Below are 19,730 nucleotides of genomic sequence, written 5' to 3'. Positions count from 1 at the left end.
ACAGTGTAATAAAAAAACAGATATTCCTTTCAGACTTACTTCATGAAAACTTAGGGACTGCTGTAGCACCTTCATCCACAATTAAGTGCTTTAATTGCTATTATTATTATTAGTTATTATTATATATTTTTTACCACCTAACTGACCCTATATAACTAGGTAGGGAGTATGCTTTCAGAGCATACAGTAGATTTAATTTCTTACATCACTGAATACTTGAGATGCTAAAGTTAAAAAACAATTGCACATATTCCAAATTCTCCTAGTTCTGGCCTTATACCACTCTGCGAAATGCCTAACTCCACTCCTAAGTATTCCAGAAATATAAAGGCCATCTCATAAATGTATACTCAAGTGCTTTTTGACAGAAGCCATCACAAATGACTTATTAGGTATACAGAATCAAGTTGCCTGGGTTTTATTTCAGCTCTACATCTTATTAGTGGGGACCTGGGCCTCAGGCTATTCATCAGTAAAATGAGGATATTAATAGTATCAACCTCATATCACTGCTACAAGAATTAAATGTGTTAACATTTTTGTAAAGTCCTTAGAACAATGCTTGGCACATAACAAGCACTATATCATTTTTTTTTTAATTTAATAAAAATATAAATGCTCAAAATTTTTGTAAGACAATAATGGGCATATTGAGATTGTATTATTAAGTTAACATATAAGTGAGTCCTTGATGATCTAAGATATTTATTTTAGCTGAAATATGCTCTTTAAATCACAAGGAAAGGGATTAAATTTCCTCAAAAGCATTGTCCCAACATAAAATCAAAACACATACTACTCCCAAATGTTTTTTTGTGGAAGTCATACTTCTTGCTGCTGGTTGGGAGCTAGAACTTCTCTTGTTCCTGCTGCACTGCTCACAAACTAACTTCCTGGTATTATTCACAAGGTGGAGCCTAAGTGTGACCCCTTATTATCAGTCTTGAATCCATCACTGTTTTCTTATCCCCACCACCAGCCTGACATTAGGCACCAAGATTATTCCTGCATGAATTTTGTTCGATTTTGTTTGTTGATCAGTTCTCATTGGTCCAGCCGTCCCTTTACCATCATAAACCATTTTTTTCTTTTTTTTCCCTTTTTTTTTAAACAATGATATACATCTTTCCTTCTGAGCTTTCCTATTGCAGTTCTTTGTCACTATTCTAGGCTTTTGGTGAGAGGCTTTAGCCTCTGAATTTTTACTTCCTTTCATATCTTTTTGAGAAAAAGAAAAAAGATGTAAAACCATGTAGTGCTCTGGGTGCATATATTTTATTTCATTCATCAGTTCAAATCTCAGTATGGTATTGCTGTGCAAGAACCTTCCACTGCTTTTACCTTCTACTCTGAAAGGGGATGATCCTGAGAAGCAGGTAATTTTCCTGCAGAAGTTCTAGTATGCTAGTGCCATTCTTTCTTCCTGATTCATAGTCTGTGTTGTCTGAAAAAAGCAGAGCTGACCTGGGACTTTCTTTCAAAGCCATAGTGTGTGCAAAACTTGTAATATCTGAATAAAATGAATGACAAAAAGAATAAATATATGTATAAATTAACATAATTTATATCTCTGTAAAATCATTTAATGTGTTCACAGAGGTAACTGAATTATAGCATAATTTAGAAGTAGGTAGAAGTTTAGCACATAAAACAATAGTATGAATATAAACAAAAGCTAATAAAGTCTCTAATGCAATGAACACATATAAAGATGAGTGTAAGCATGGATGGAATTTTAATTTTTATCTGCAAATAATAAGATAAAAATATCATTGCTTACATGGGTCATGACATCCATAGAAACAAAATCAATGTACAGGGGAAGCCAAAAATAGATAAGAAATATATTTCCTTGGAGGGAATATATGAGCATATTCACACAGACATATATTCTTATGCATCAAGTAGGTATTACTTGTAAATGTCTATTCAAATCTTTGTCATTTTGAGCTCTTTATGACTATCACAGGAGATTTCAAAGCCTGAAGTATTTGCTATGAGGTCTGACAAGGTCATGAAGTACAAAAGATTAGAATATTCATTATATATTGCCTATGTTTGTGGATATGCACAGCAATTAATGGCTCTGATATTCCAGCTACTCTAACCCATTTAAGGATTGTGAGCCTAGTTGAAACACATTGACCCCAATTCTCCGTTCCCATCCTTTGCCAACAGTAACCTTAGGTTTCTTCCCACACCTCCTGGCTGCATTCTCTAGCCATAAGGTTCACTTGTGAGGCATTTGCCAAATAAGAAAGACTTGTTGCCACTCTGGGAAACAAATGAAATTAAGAATATAGCAGGAAATTTACTTTATTTGGTCTATCACAATTTAATCTTCAGCTCTAATAGTTTATTTGCTAATCCTACTACACTAAATTCTTGCAGAGGTTTTTATTCTGTAATGATATTTATATCAGTGCCCTCAAGCAGTGCTATAGTTAATGGTCTGTTGTCATTTCCATTATAAACTCCCTATTGCACAAGTAACAGGAGAACCAAGAACCTGTGACTTTCCTAGCTGAGGGCACATTTCAATGCTCTTCTAAATTACAGTATTAGCCAGAGCACTTTCATGAGGCAGTATTTTCAGGCAATTTAAGAAATAGCATTTAAAGGGGAAAAAAGAAATCAAAGTTCTACTCACTATCTTAGCAATCAAATAAATATCTGTAGGTAAGTTTTGTTCCATTTTTGTAGTTTCTTAAACATGTTATACATATATTTACAAATAAACTGTTTCGTGTCATTTTGCATTACTGAGATATTGTCTTTAGCATCTGGTTTCAATTAAATACAAAATAAATTTATAAAATGAGGAACATTTTATATTTATGCTTAAGTTTTTGAACAACCTACTACTATATCGAGGGAGGCATGAATGAGAAATATTACTAACATATATTTTACGAAAGACAGTTTTGTAAAGTAAACATTGTAAGGGGATGATGATTATACTGTAATGTAGTTGAAATGGATAAATATAACCATAATATTCTTTTCACTGAATAAATTATACAGCTGAGTGTCTAATTATGATGTTACAGTCTTGCCTTGCTTAATGGAGCAGAATATAGAACCAATAGTTCTGGTCTCTTCTTGACTAAGCTGCTATGGCTTCTGTGGGATGACAGCTCTTAAGAGAACAGTCTTCCCTTAATAAAATTGGGATATTCCACAGTGAACAAGCAAAAGGAAAAAAATACAAATTAAAAAAATACAATGTTAGTATATTTATTTAAAATAAGTGGCAGAAAGAAATGTATTATATTATACCAACTGTACCATTAATTATAAAATGTAAAAAATAGAACATGGAGAATACAATGTGTTTAATTTTCAAAGATTAACTTATCTCATTACACAATTCTAGGGTAGGACAGAGGACACGTTGCTGAGGCTCCTGGTTCATTGTAAGAATTGCCCTGTTCAGTTTTCCCTTCTCTTCTTTGCTTCCCCAAGTCAGTTTGTCTGAGAACCTGTGAAAGCACAGAACTGCACTAGCTTGTGGCAGTCTCTGAAACAAAATGCAAACCTTCTGTGAATGAGTCATTTTGAATAATTTGTTTTATGATTTTTTTCTAACTCTTAAAACAAAGGCACTTAAAAATCATAGGCATTTTTGTCATATACTTTTGAAATTTATTATACCTTCCTGTATGTATAAAGAGAGCACATTGAAAACCATTTAAACTGTCATTGATGATTCAGTCAGAATTTAAATTATTGTCTTGTGATCTAATACAGTAATGCCCCCAGGGCATATTGAGTTATGTAAGGCTGTTTGCCATTATGTTAAATGACCTTACACTGTGCTGTATTTGTAGTTCTTATGTTTTGATTTTGTGGATATTTTTTGTATTTTCCTCTGATGCCTGGCTGGCATATTTTACTGCTCTCCCTGAAACTGTTAGTCTGTATTTCAATTTAATTTAATTCAATCAAGTTTTATGTTATTTTACAGTTTAAAAATTTAATTTAATTTTACTTTGCTTCTATTCTACTGGCAACCCAGAAAAAGCTGCTAGGAATTCACGGAAAACAAGATTCCATAGCTACGAATAATAACCTGAGTATATTTAGTGCTTGAGCCTTTTTTCATATATTGTGTGACATGAGTTATGACTCTTCAAAAGTTTTCTTGTTCATACTCCATGTACTTTGTCTGTATATCTATAATATATGTTTGGAAAATTACTGAATGCCAGGTAGGTGAGTGGTTATATTACTGAGGGATAAATTTTAAATATACTAATATATTAAAATATTAATAGAACCCTACAAAGATACCTTCAATAATTTTATTCATAAAACCTCTAATGGCTGTTTTGGGGTTTTGTATGCATTTTAGAAGGTAGGAGATATCTATCAAAGCTCCCCTCCTGCATTTAAAAATAATAATTAAAAATAATAATTTGGATGCAAAAAAATCTAAGGAAACGTAATATCTAAGGTAATATGTGATATAAAATATATAAATATAAATTTTTTATGGTAGGATTGCATTGGCAGTTATTGAAAATTGATATCACATGCATGTCCAATGATAAGAATAATGCTAGCTTACATGTATTGAGGGTTTACTGTGTGTCAAGCACTGTTCCAAGTACTTGTCATTTAGTAACTCTTATAAGTCTCACAACAAACCCTAAGATGGGATACTATTCTTTTAAATATAAGGAAACCAAAGCATGAGTGAATATGAAACCTTCCTACAATCCCTCAGGTAATAAATGGGGAATCAGAATAGACAATATCTTAAGTCCTTGTGATAAGAACAGGTAGACTTTTTTTCCTCTACCTCTCCAAGATGTTGTGAACTGAATACAATCCACTAATTCCTTTGCACCATCTGGAACACATTAGCTAGATGACTCATTCTCTCTCTGTCTTCTTCCTCATTCCCACATCCTGCTCCTCTCCAAATCTAGAATCTTGAGATTTAAGGAAAGGATCTAGTAAGATTTGCCCTCACTCAGTCCTCTCTTGGCTAGAAAAATGCATAAGATTTTACTCAGCGGGAGCACAGAGGGAGGTCAGAGAACATTGAAAATATGGAGAGAAATCTGTATACACTCTCTCTCCCATGCTCAAAAAACAAATACATATTATTTTTCCCCATGAATGGTTCATAGAAACATTTCTCCACAGAAGTATTAAATGAGGATCTCCTGTGATGAGATTATCAGTATTCAATTAGCTGAGTCAATCCCTCTCACAGAGAAAGTTTTAGAAGAGACATTAATACAGCATGTGTTAATTGTTTGCATTATTCTGATAGACAAGGTACACTTTTACTGAAGTACAAACAGCAACAGAAGTCATGCTTTATTTTGAAACTGATCATTTCTGTGTCACTATTAATAATTGTTAGTAGACTCTCCCTCTATGTGTCATGTACTGTGCTGAGTAATTTATATATGTCAGTGCTCACCCCAATCCTGAATATTAAGATAATGAACTTTCTGATAGTCAAGAGTCTTCTCTGTGCCTCTAACCACTGCCCTTTACTGCTCTTTACTGCCTTAACACTTTTATCACATAATCAACCAGTACCAACCAACAAAAGCAATTGTAATATATCAGTAGTTTATTAAGTTATCACCATCTCACCATATTCCCTGCTTATACTGAAACTTTTCCTTTAAGGGAGAAGTAACTATCTTGGCAGAAATAGGAATCTCAACCATCAAAATCTGCATTCTCTTACTGGAAAGCTTAACAGTATTAACCTAGATACAGGACAAAAAAAAAAAAAAAACATATTTAGAATGGTATTCATCATTTTCTTCTTCTTCGTCATAATAGAAAAAGGTTCCCCCAGATTGGAAGTTTGGGGGGTAAAAAAAGAGTTGGAGAAAATATAAGCTATACACTGAAGGACTCTCTGAGAAATGGTTTCAAATGCCTCTTTATCCAAGGAGGTCTCCAAAATACGAAGAAAATTAGATCTGATATAAGGTTTGAAATATAACAGTAAAGAGAACAATGCCATCAGGAACTCTGGGAGGGGCTGCCTCACCCTGGCCCCAGAGTAGAGATGGTTGCATGGGCTGCCAGGGACAAAAAGAGACCCAGATGGATCAAAGAGATAATGTTCAGAAGCCACCAAATTTTCTGCCTCCTAATTTTATCTTTGTATATGGCTTCATATCTATCCTAGCTTGTGGTTCTGTGAAGAGCAAACTTGTCCATCAGTTTGATAGATAATTTAGTCATAGCTCAGAATTCTTACCTCTTTTTACTGAAACTGTAATCTCTCTCTGTAGGTACCAAACATGAAAGCACAAAACTGGCTACCTTATCTTAAAAGTAAAGGGGAAATAATTAGATGAAAGACAGTGAATTATAGCAAAGAATATTATGTTGATCCTGAAATATCTATATTCCTTAATTCCAGTTGCCTGGATTCTGGTGGTTATGAGGTAGCCCTAGGTATTCCTTTCCTTGACACACCTAGCCTGTCTTTCTTATGCAGTTAGAAAAGGGGAGCCAAAACACTAGGTTTTGGAAGAATAGGTGGCAAAGGTGTAAGTTATTTTTACATTGTAACTTTACATTGTGTGTGACTTATTTTTAATAAATTTTTGAGATATAGTGTAAAGAAAGGTCAATATGGGCTGCAGTCTTTTGTTTGTTTACAAGTGAGGGATAGAGAGAAGAAGCAGAGAAAGTCAGGTTAGAATGTGAAGGTGCCTTTGATTAAGTCCTGGCCTCACAGAAGGTGAGGGAAATGCCAAAAGCCAAGGTTATTTGCCAGCTATCTAAAAAGGTGGTCCAGTGGGAACAACCAACTTCTTTTTTATTTTTCATGCCTTGAGTCAAAGTCGGTTGCCTTGGTTACTCAGGCCCTCTTTCCCATCTGGGACAAAGGGAAAACAAACTCAAGTGTGTCCATGTCCTAGGGGAGCCACATGAAGGAAAATAGCCTCTTGTTTGGGAACTAGCTCTAGTTCCATGTACCTACCAAGTGGACTTTAGTTATGCAGTTAGGTTTCCTGAGAGGAAAATCTGTAGTTCAGAGAAGTAACAGCAGCCTTGAGGCCTGCTTTTCACTTTTTCTCAGAATTCTCAGGATACTTGAATAGTAGGTGAGATGAGAAGGATATTGGGTAGAAATAGGTCATGATATCTGTTCTACAGCCCTCTCTGTTTTCTATGCCTGAGGATCTTGCTTGCTAAGCAACCTAACAAGCAGGGACAACTAGTCAGAAACCTGACAAAACAGTCTTTATGAGACAAGGAATGGCATACCTAAGCACTTCACCTGAAATAATGAGGAGGAAAAGAAAACCTTAGTTCAGTTGTCTTGCTTTGCCAAGTTTTCCTGAGGCTAACTTCTTAATGTTATCTTTAGCAATTTATTTTGTTTAATTATCTAGTTCCATTACAAAGTGCAATGACTTTGCTTTAAAATGCACCTAAATATTACCTTTAAAAGTATTATTTACTATGTTCACAGAAGAGTTTACTTTCTAGGTTTTATAATATTCATAGAGAATGATGTATGCTTGTTTGAATTTAATTTAGGCTGAAGGAGTAGATAAAAAAGGAAGTTGGCAAAACCCACAGGATAGCATTAAGAAAATGAGGCAGAATAATACTGCCGATGAAATGCAAATCTTTCAAAGTCCATTAGTACTGTTAATAAAGAAGAGAAGGAAAAGCAACAACTGCCTGACTGAGGTAAAGAGAGTGCAACTCACCCACAAAGACTCCGAGGGCCCGGCGTTTGACTAGTATTTTTAGACTTTACAGACTCAGAAAAGTGTCTTAGATCTTCATTAAATAAAATTAATGTACACTTTTTGCAGGGTAAAAAACAAAATTAGAATTTTTCTTCTGTAACTGAGTGATAATTACCTGTTCCTATAGCTATGTGACTGAAGAATCAGGTCAAAGAGAAACAGACATTTTATTGGGTTTTCCTTATTTTGAGATAATTCTGAAATCCACTATGGTGTTACAAAGAAAATCACATCTAAGTATTATATGACTTTTTAACAGAAAATTAACAGTGTAAAGAAAGGTTTCAACAGCTCACTCTGTCAGTGGTAAGATCTCTGGTTCTGTGTGTGAGCAGACACTTTATCACTCCTAGATTTTTCATATTGGAGCGTTTATTTAGAAAATGTGATGTCAGTGGGAGAGGCAATGAGTGAGTCTCGTGACAAACAAAATAGAAGTAATCTCTTGATTCACTCTACGATTTAAGTTAATCCAGATATCAAAATAGGTACTTAAGGAAGACACCTGAACTCCTTCAATCTAGAAATATCCTGCTGATTAAATACAGCTGTAAGAGACTGGTTGTCTTATTTGCCTGAACGTCAAGTTGACCAAATGCGTCGAATGCTCAAACTGTAAAAAGCAATGTAGCAATGAAAAAGTTAAAAAATAATAGAAAAGTAGGCATCACCTTAAGTTCACAACTTAATTGGGGACAGAGAGCATATGCACGTGGAAATAAACTCCAGCATTATTACATCTCTTTACTGACACAGAAACTAAGTATATATGTGCTAATGGGATAATTCTCCTCAAGCTGCTTACTAACTTCCTAATTTCCTAGCTTACTAAGAGGGAGTGATTTTGTAAGTGACTTTGACATTAAAAACAAACTGGTTCAATACGAAATTACTCAACTGAATCTGTTTTTGTTTTTGGTTTTGTGTTTTTTCAGTTGCCTATTAACACATTTAGGTAAGATTATTCTATTACCTGACTGTTTGCTGTCTGTTGCACTAAAGACGCCTATTACTCTGCTCTTGCATTGCAGGTTATGTTGGCTAAAGTATTTATGTAGCTGTTCTTACAATCTTGTGGTGAAAATTAACAACTGCACTTATACTGTTAGCACACGCGCAAAACCAGAGAATCTCTCTTTCCTTCTACTACTTTGCCCATCAGCCACATCTGTGCTAGTGACCTGCAGAATGAGCTCTAGGTAAATTTGTAGCCAAAACTAGCATTTATATTTGGAATCTCATTGACATTAAGTTAAATTTACTCTTATCAAATCCTATTCTCCCATCCTTCCTTTATGCTAAAGTATAAATAGTTGATAACTAGCTATGGCTGTGTTTTTCAAACTGGATTTGCCAAATCAGGTATTCAGCTAAGTCAAATTTCCATAATCAAATAACCTGAGAAAAACTACTATTTCCGCCTTTTGGATAATCATAATGCATATCAGCATATGTAGGCATCGACCAGTCCTACTGTAAAGAAACTTATCTTCACTAGGGCAATGTTTTCCGAATATGATTCATCCTGTAGCATTTTTTATTTTTCAAAGCTTCTTTATGCTTAAGAATAAATCTGAGGAATACAGTTAGGGAAAAGCTGGAATCAAGACTAACCCTTCCTGGGGGTAGAAGGTGAACTTTCAAGTCTTGGTCTATCATGGAGAAGAATGGAGTGGGGGTGAGAGAAGAGAAAGTGGCAGTCAAGGCTTCTCTTTATCATTGACAAACTGCTCTGCCTAGATGTAGACAAACTAGTTTTGTCACTCCATTGTGGTCTAGAAAGCACTAGTTAGTCATTACAGAAGGTTCTCTCAAGATAGAGAAGTGTCTTTGGTGAGCCCTACAGTGAAATTTAGCAAAAAATTGCAAGCAAAATTGCAATTGCAAAATAAGTATTAATTATTCTCTAAACACAGCACCATTCTCATTAAAGCCAACTGCATTACAAACAGTTGAAAGGGCACAAGTATGGCCAAATGGGAAGGAACTTTGGATTTACAATATACAGAACTATTTGAATACTTACTTTAACACTTTCTAAATCTAAATCTCAATGTTTTCTTCCCTTTATGTATATGTATAATTGGTAAACAAATAAAAATCTGGTATATACTATGTGGTGAATAAGTGCTATGTTACATGTTTTAGTTCTTTCTCTGAGATAAAGGTATCATGGAACTGGAGATTGATGAAAATGCTACTAAACATATAAAAACTTAGGTATAGAATAAAAAAAGAGTAGAGTAACGAATGATTCACACACAGTTTATGAAAAGTGAAAATTATAAACTTTATATTTTTAGAACAGTTTTAGGTTTACAAAAAAATTAAAAAGGAAGTGTAGAGCTTTCCCATATACTGCATAGCCTCTCCCATTGTCAATGTCACTCATCACAATGGTACACTTTCACCAAGGATTAACCTAAACTGATACATCATAATCACCCAAAGTCCATAGTTTACAGTACATTTCGGTACTGGTGTTGTACTTTCTATGGGTTTGAACAAAGGTATAATGACATAGCTATCATTATGATATCACATAATGTCATGTGATTCTTCATGTGAAAAGAAGTTTATGTTGCTTTGTCTATCTTCAAGGGTACAGAATGCCAATAATAATTGAGAAGCTGGCAATACAAGAAAATGTGCTCAGTTTATAGTGAAAGCTAGAGTCACGTGAACAAAAACGTGTGTGTGTGTGTGTGTGTGTGTGTGTGTGTGTGTGTGTGAAAAGTAGGCATCCAGCATTGTAGAGAAGTCCATTGATATGAATTTATTTACTGAAAGTTTGAGCATGGTAATTGAATGTTCTCCAAATAACAGTAAGGTTATGAAGCAGGCAAATGCACAATTTTCTTATTTCTGAATGAGGGTATTTTGGTTTTGACATAAAATCTTAAGCTAAACTTTTTTTCTAAGTATACATAGATCTGTAAACTGAGGCATCCACCCATTTCAGTCAAGATTCTAGTGCACAAGTAATAATCAAATAATTATTATGAAAATCATTTTACAAAAATCACTTAGTCTTTTAACTTACAGGTTATATTAAAATATAACTGGAAACCCATTTAAACTTAAGAAAATTATACTCAACTACTTTATTGAGGCAGTGAAAATTCAGCTCCTATTTCACTCAAATGAAGCCTCAGACTCAACTAATTAGGAGTTAACAAAGAAACATATAAGCAGGAGATTGGTGTGGAGGGCAGTTAGGGAAAATATCTCCCAGTATCTCATAGGGAAGGGACAGTTTACAGATTTCTATTTAGGTGTGATGCCTTCTATCCACAGTGCCTCAGCTACAGGTAATTTTTTGTGAGGTTCACAAATGAACAATGTTTCTGATGGATGAAAAAAAATCTGTTGACCACATTAAGAGCTATGGTAAAATTAATGAAGCCACCTGGTTTTGGACAAGTTAAAGGATGTGCTATTCTCCACAACTGTCAATGAAAGAATCAGAATATTAATGACAAAAGGAACTTTACATAAATCCCTTCATTTTACATGTAAGAAAAGAAGATCATAGATGAGAAAGTAGTGACAGTGCTTAGATTAGAACTTTCAACTCTTGGTCCCTAAATTCTTTTCTTGAAAAAGGATATCAAAACTTTCAATATTTAACCCAATCTTAACTTTTCACTTATTTATGATTCCTCTTCATAAAACATTAATTACAAATTTTCTACTCACTTGTAATGTACTTGCACATTCACTTTGTAGGCCTTCTTTTCTGAAGTACTTAACTTGTCACTTCTTAATTCTGAGATATATGAGATCTTATTATAATAATGAATGAAGAAGATATGGTTTATATATATAGTGAAATATTAGTCATAAAAATAAATGAAATTTTTCCATTTGCAACAACATGAATGGACCTAGAGAGTATTATGCTAAGTGAAATAAGTCAGACAGATGAAGAAAAATACTGTATGATATCACTTATATGTGGAATCTAAAAAATAAAACAAATTAACAAACATAACAAAACAGAGTCATAGATAACAGAAAACAAACTGGTTGTTGTCAGAGGGGAGGGGAGTGGGAGATGAGAGAAATAGTTGAGGGAGATTAAGAGGTACAAACTAAAAAAAGAGAGAAAGAGACCTTTACTATAGTTAAGATATTTAAGATATCTTAAATGCATTTTTATATTTACATAAACAATCTCAGGACCTCCAATTGCCAGTATTTCACATAAAATACTGGATTTGGATTAGCCAGAATTATTTAGACTAGATTATTTAGAAAATAAGTATGTTAACTTCTCATTTTACTATCATCTTTATTCTTTTACTGTCTCCATATTGTGAAAATATTGGGGGCTCCTTGAAGGAAGTATGAGCTCTATACTTTTGTCAGTCCCACAAAGTGCCTAGCAAATGCCTTATATCTAGTAAAAATCTAGTGAAAATTTCTTATTTGATTGACTGACTCATAACCTTAAGTATATATGCAAATCTTTTTCTTCCCTTATTCTAACATGCTTAAGCATTGGTGTTTTCTTTATTACCCATTAAGATATGAATTGTTCTGTAACAACAATGGTTTTTATAAAATACACATACATACACACACACACATGCATTTTAAACTTAAAGTCAGAAACAAACAAGCAAACAAATAAAAGGCATAAGTGATTATTTTACTATCTCTATGGATAAGAAAAGATTAAAGTAACAACAAAAATTAACTAGCCATAACATGCCCATGTACCCATGATAACCCAACTACATTATTGTCATCTAAAGGATAATGTACCTTGGGAACCCAGGTGCAAGTGGTTTGACTGAGATTTCTTAGAAATTTAAGATGACTTCCATACCTTTTCCAAATAATTCTACAGTGTTTTTCTTGTTTTGTTTTGTTTTTCACAACTGTTTTTGAGATGGTGCAGCTGCAGCTGTAAGCATAACAATAGTTCAGCTTACTGGCATCTATTTCCTGATTTAGAAGCAACAGTGAAATAATTGTCAAGACTTGAAATGGAAAGCATACAAGAGTTGTACATTTCAAACTTAATATAAACCTATTTAATTAGTTTTTCTTTTAAAAGTAATACTTAATTTCTCTTTGGGAATAGCTAAATTTGGATTTAAAGATTTTGTGGACTGATTTATGTGGAATATTTTTATTCTTTTATCTTTCATTATAATGACTTCGATATAAGAAAAGAGTTAAAAAGACTTCTCTGTGGCATTTTTATACTTATATAACATAGCTATTATAAATGGTCAATACAAATAAATGATAAAACTTTGAAAGAAAACAAATATATTTTTTCCTAAGAATGCTAATTATTCATGTTATATTTGAAAGTCATGCAGTTAATTTCCTTATTAAATATGCAAATAAATGTCATTGAAAACAACAATGAAAAAGAACTCTTAAGATTTTACTTTGAATAATTTTCCAAGACTAAGCCCTCTGATATTTTAGAAAGTGTTGGAGGGCAAGGGCTACATAATGCCAAACAAAATATTGGAAGGAATAAAACACAATAATGTGGATTACTTTAAACTATTGAATAAGCAGATTTATTTGATTTCACTATGTACTCAAACTAATATATGTCAACTAAAAATATATTTTCTTTTTTCTGTTTCTAATTTTAAGTCATAGATTTATATATTGCCTATCATATAGGTCTTATGTTTATAGTAAACAGTTAACATAAATGCTTACTATACACTGTGCTTAGTTGTTCACATAGATTATCTCATTTAATTTTCACAACTTTTCTTTATGTATTATTACTTTCTATATTTTACAAATGAGACACAGGTAGCTTATAGAGGTTAATACAACTCTTATGTGATAGAACCAGAATTCTGACCATGTTTTTCCATGTTTTCACAAATATAGACTACAGTTAAATTAGCTTGAGTAAAAATAGAAGTAAACATATGGCTACAATATGCTTTCATATTAAAGCATAATAGCTTTTTACAAGTATTTTTTGGTATACTTTAAAGATGCCATTTAATTGACTAGAGTTCATGTTGGTGGACGGTTTACCTTAGCAACTCAAATACTTTTTAGAAGTTTTCTTATTTCTATTTGTTGTTTTTTTGTTTTGCCCTTATTTCTAGCAGCGCTTGGGGTGCACATTCTCTCTTATCTCTTGGTGTTTAACTTGCTAAGAAACTTGACCATCAAAGCACTAAGTTAAATGTTTAAATAATACAAAGATGGCTTCCCTGGTGGCACAGTGGTTGAGAGTCCGCCTGCCGATGCAGGGGACATGGCTTCGTGCCCCCGTCCGGGAAGATACCACATGCCGCAGAGCGGCTGGGCCCGTGAGCCATGGCCGCTGAGCCTGCACGTCCGGAGCCTGTGCTCCGCAACGGGAGAGGCCACAACAGTGAGAGGCCCGTGTACCGCAAAATAACAATAACAATAATAATAATAATAATAATACAAAGAAAATTTCACTGGTCTTTAGAACTACTATCCAGTGTTTTGAAGCAGTAATGCTGTTAATGTAAGTTCCTTTGACATAGTAAATGTAATTCAGTTCTCTCCAACTGTAGCTAAACAGTGACATAAAGAAATCCTTGTTTGTATATGAATCACTATTCCAAATAAATTTTTCTAAAGTGATTTTATCTCATGAACTCAATACACTATTGAAATCTAAATATACCACACTATTTTTCATGCTTTGATGAATAAAGCTAGCTTTGGGGATCTTCCATAGAATTCTGGAACTAAATGAGATAGCTGCTAGAGTCATAGTGTAGTTATTGACAGATAAATAGGGTTCATTCATTTAATGATTCCTTAAACAAATATTCATTAAGTGAAAATTATACTGGTCATTGGGATAGATGCTAAAGTACAGTACCAGTCTTCAAGATGCTCAGTCAACTGTGGGGCAGTGGGGATGGTACACAGACTGTTACAACTGACTGTGATCAATGCCATGGAGAAGTACAGCTAGTATGATTGGGAACCAGGGAAGCAGTTTTGGGGGAGGTGATGATAAAGCTGAATCTCTAGCAGAATTAATTAGAAGTTCATCAGTAAACAATGAGATGACCATTGTGGCAGTAGAAAGCAGAGCACAGAATGAAAAAAGAATAATGATAGTGTATACAGTGTAGAGGAGTGACAGGGAGGCTGGGAAGGTAGGCATAGTTCTTGTATGTCCTGCTAAAAAGTGGATTTTACCTAAGACTACAGGGAGTGATTGAAGGAGCTATATAATGTAACTAATGTAAAAAGATGTTTTAGAAAAAATCAGGAAGTCAAGAGTGTGCAGAAGGAATTGAAGGAAAATTAAAGAGGAATAAGAAAAACAAGGTCTGGAAGTAAGACATACTTAGTGGGAGAGGAGAGGAAGGCTATGTTTGAGGGATATTAGTATGTGGAAATGGCTAGAATTGCTGAACAATTGGATGTGAGGGATGTAGAGATGCAGGGACCTGGGTTGACTTCTGGGTTTCTAGTTTTGGTAGCTGAATAGAGGAGAAAAAATGGAGCATGTTTGAAGCATACAGGCAGTGATTTAAAATGTGGACAAATTCATTGTATAATGGCCAGGGACCTTCAAAGGGAGATCCAAGGGGTGATGTACAATGGATAGCTGGAAAAAAGAAGTGACTACTTCAAAAAGGAATTTTGTAAAGAAAAATTCCACAGATAAGTAGAAATGGTAAGAATTTCTTTTGTTTGTTTTGTTTTGATTGATTTAATCTATATAGAAAAGGTAATCATTAATTTAGGAATATAATATTTTCAATCTTGAATTGTTTGCCCCAATATTTTTATTATGTCTGTACAATTTTTAGGAAACCTGAAATTGACTACTAATCAGGTATACCATATGCAGTTTTATATAGTATTAAACTATCTCAGATGGTAGATAATAAAGTAATACTCTGTGCTTGCTATTGGAATAAAAACATACTCCTAAAGAAATTTAAATAGTATATTGAGAATAATTCAATGTAAAGAAATGAGTTAGTAACATGATTGCCAGCTCCAATGTCATTACATTCAGTAACTCTTGAGACTATATCAATGACAAAGTCCCCTTATTAAATCTTCAAATATTCCTTGGAGCAGGAGAGATTTTTGCCATAACATGTAGACCCTAATTTGAGAGTAACATGTTTATCTGGCAAAAGTCTGACTCAATGTTTAGAGTCATCTCCTAACTACCTTATGGTTCATCCTTATGAAATCTATGTACCACACATCTCAGCTAGGTGTGTTTACTAGAATATCAAACTCAGCCCAAATCTATCACCCTTCTTTCAGCGGGTCAGTAATATAATAATCTCCATATGGGAAGGACAGCACATTATTATTGTTTGACTAATAATATAAATTTATTACTTTCTGCATAAAAATATATGTAAAAATATGCAGCCTCAAAAGTAAACCATTAAATTTTTAATCCTACAGAAGAAGTTATTGAATGATTCCTCTGAAAATATTTTAACAAAACTGACTTGAAATTCTTTATAGATATCTCTGCCCTCTGCAGTAGCACTGATATATATAACGCAAATAAAGAGTTAATAAAGCCAAATAAAAGTTACTGAGAATGTGATCTTAAATAACAGATTACTCTTTGAAAATCAACTTTGCACTATCTCTAACAAACTATAAAGTTTATGCAAACTAAGAACACTGCAAACTCAACATTAATCAAATTACTCTATAATTAATGTTATCAGCCTTACCCAGAGTGTAACCTACTAACCTTACTTTCAGGATTTATATTTTCATTCTGCAGCCACTCAGATTATAGCTTTTTGAATTATATTTTATTTTATTGTATAACATAATCCCTGATATTTAAATTATCAGTAATTTTGAGAAGTTTAAAAGGCCATTCCCTCATATTTTATGATGGGAAATTCGGTAAATCGTCCTTTTCAAACTTTTATTTTCAGTATGGTTATGGGTATTGTTGTTAATGGGTATTGTTGTTAACCTGAATGAAAATATTCAGGTAGAAGACAGTTACTTGGTGATGTTCTTGTTGGACTTGGCAGTGAGCTCCTGGGAGTTCACTATATCATTATTCTTTATAAACTTGCATACATGTTACATAAATGTATCAAATATCATGTTAAAATATAAGAAAGAAATATATGTTTTCAATACAATTTCCCAGTCCCTATGTAAGAAATTTCCTTTACTGATTTTCATATGATGAGTAATTGTTTGCTTTTCTTCCTCCAATTTTATTGAGATATAATTGGCATATTGCACTGTAAAAATTTAAGGTGTGTGGTGTAATGACTTGACATATTATGAAATGATTACCACAGTAGGTTTAGTTAATCCATCACCTCATATAGTTGCACAGTTTTTTTTCTTGTGATAAGAACTTTCAGGATCTATTCTTTTAGCAACTTTCAAATATATCACATAGCATTGCTGACTATGATCATAACGCATGTTTACTTTTATTTATGTTTTAGGAAGTTATAATTCATAGGCCTAAGTATTAGCTACAAAGAAGATGAACACATACTTGCTAATTTGACAGGGTAGATGTTTTCATCTTCTTAGAGATTTTAATTTATAAGCAAACACCTTTTAATTTTTTTCCCCATTTTTATTTCTATTGCCTAGTACTATACAATGCCTCACTAAGCTTTGGATAGAGGTAAATATAATGATATAGTTAGCGTAACAGTAGACAGTACTCATTCAAAAGAATTATTTTGAGCTTTTCTTTTAAATTTTAGATGTATTTAACAAGACAGTGTTCATTTTATGTTTGCTTCAGAGTAAGCCCTTTGCTGTCAATATGACAAAATCAAGCAAAATGCTTGCTAGTTGAGAGCAGAATCATTTATCCTCTACTGCATATCAAGGAAGGTTAAAGAAAGACTCTAAATTCTGACAAGGCCTTTAAAATACTTGTAACTGACCAATGGGTAGAATGAAAAAAAATGAAGTATTTTATTCAATAGCACCAAAAGAACTCAAGTGACTGTTAGTGAATGCTTGCTGGATCAGACAGTACTGTCACTTTCTAGGAGGCGCTTAGATTTTTAGAAAATAATCTGTGTGAGGACTTGCCATTGAACAAATTACAAGAGGAACCATATCAGGCCCAAATGACTGCCACTAGATGCCATTATCAGTGCACCACTGCTCAGGAACACATGCTGGGCAATAAATTTGCTTCCTCCTCTTGTATTTCAGATCTTTATGAATTAACAACATAAAAAAGTTGGAAACAACTCATGTTTTTGGATTAAAAACATTTAAACCAAAAAAACCAAAAACTACATCTCATGAACTCAGCCTTAATTTAATCTTAACCCCATATCCAAAAGATTACATCTCCCATTCCCTGAGTTCTCTTAAAGTTGCTGCTGTAAACATGTTATAATCTTTTGACACTTCCCTTTCTTGTGACTTTTGTGATCAATTACTCCATCATTCCTTTTTTAGAAGGGACTTATGGGTAGGTAAGTCTGTTTATTTCTTATAATTGTTTCTTAAGCTCAGCACTGTGCCCCACTAATTGGGTAACTGCAGCACATAAATATAACCTTTCTTCATGAACTTTTACCTTTTCTTCAAAGCAACTTTTCCACAGGTCAAGGGTAAGTGACTGAAGGCACGTAGGGGATGATGTAGTCTTGCCCTATATCTTTACCCTGGCACTAATGTACTATCGTGGTAATAGGAGTATGATGGATGACCTCTGCTAATCAGAGGGGATGACACACTCTTATTTTCCTATCCTTAAATAAATACAAATATTCTGTTAGAAAATACATAGATTTTACCTTTTAACTCTTAATTTTCATGAAGTTAAAAATGAGAAAAAATGAAATCAAAAGAAGCCTTAGAGGGCTCACAGTGAATCATAGACATTTCTGGCTGTTCTGACATAACCATAGATAGGAAGAAAAGATCCTGAATGGTGGGTGCCATGGCACTTCACACATAAGTTTGTGGTTTTTCTATCAATCCAATCACCTGGCTGCTGTAGTCTATAATCCTCTCACCCTTAGTGTCTATCAGAATCAAGTCTTGGACCATTAAGCCTGCTAAGGAAGGAGCAATGTGCTGTCCTAGTTTGCATTATAATAGGGGTTAGTAAGCTTTTTCTGAATAGGCCATAAGGTTTTTGTCAAAACCAATCAACTCTGTCATTGTAGTGGGAAAGCAGCCACTGATGATACTTAAAGGAATGAGTATGGCTATGTTCAAATCAAATTTTATTTGTGAGCACAAATGTGAATTTCCTATAATTTTCCTTAGTCACAAACTATGTTCTTTTGATCTTTTTTCAACCATTTAAAAAATGTAAAAACTCTTCTTAGCTTTTAGGCTATACAGCCACTATGGAGAACAGTATGGGGTTCCTTAAAAAACTAAAAATAGAGCTACATATGACCCAGCAATCCCACTACTGAGAAAACCATAATTCAAAAAGAGTCATGTACCGCAATGTTCATTGCAGCACTATTTACAATAGCCAGGACATGGAAGCAACCTAATGTTTATCAACAGATGAATGGATAAAGAAGATGTGGCACATATATACAATTGAATATTACTCAGCCATAAAAAGGAACTTAACTGAGTTATTTATAATGAGGTGCATGGACCTAGAATCTGTCATACAGCGTGAAGTAAGACAGAAAGAGAAAAACAAATATCGTATGCTAACACATATATGTGGAATCTAAAAAAAAAAAAAAAAAGGTCATGAAGAACCTAGAGGCAAGATGGTAATAAAGATGCAGACTTACTAGAGAATGGACTTGAGGGCACGGGGGTGGGGAAGGGGAAGCTGGGATGAAGTGAGAGAGTGGCATTTGACATATATTCACTACCAAATGTAAAATAGATAGCTAGTGGGATGCTGCTGCATAGCACAGGGAGATCAGCTCGGTGCTTTGTGACCACCTAGAGGGGTGGGATAGGGAGGGTGGGAGGGAGGCACAAGAGGGAGGGGATATGGGGATATATGTATACGTATAG

Source organism: Lipotes vexillifer, unplaced genomic scaffold (genome assembly GCF_000442215.2).
Source record: "Lipotes vexillifer unplaced genomic scaffold, Lipotes_vexillifer_v1.1 scaffold737, whole genome shotgun sequence".
Lineage (NCBI taxonomy): Eukaryota > Metazoa > Chordata > Mammalia > Artiodactyla > Lipotidae > Lipotes > Lipotes vexillifer.
Note: the sequence above shows the minus strand (reverse complement) of the source record.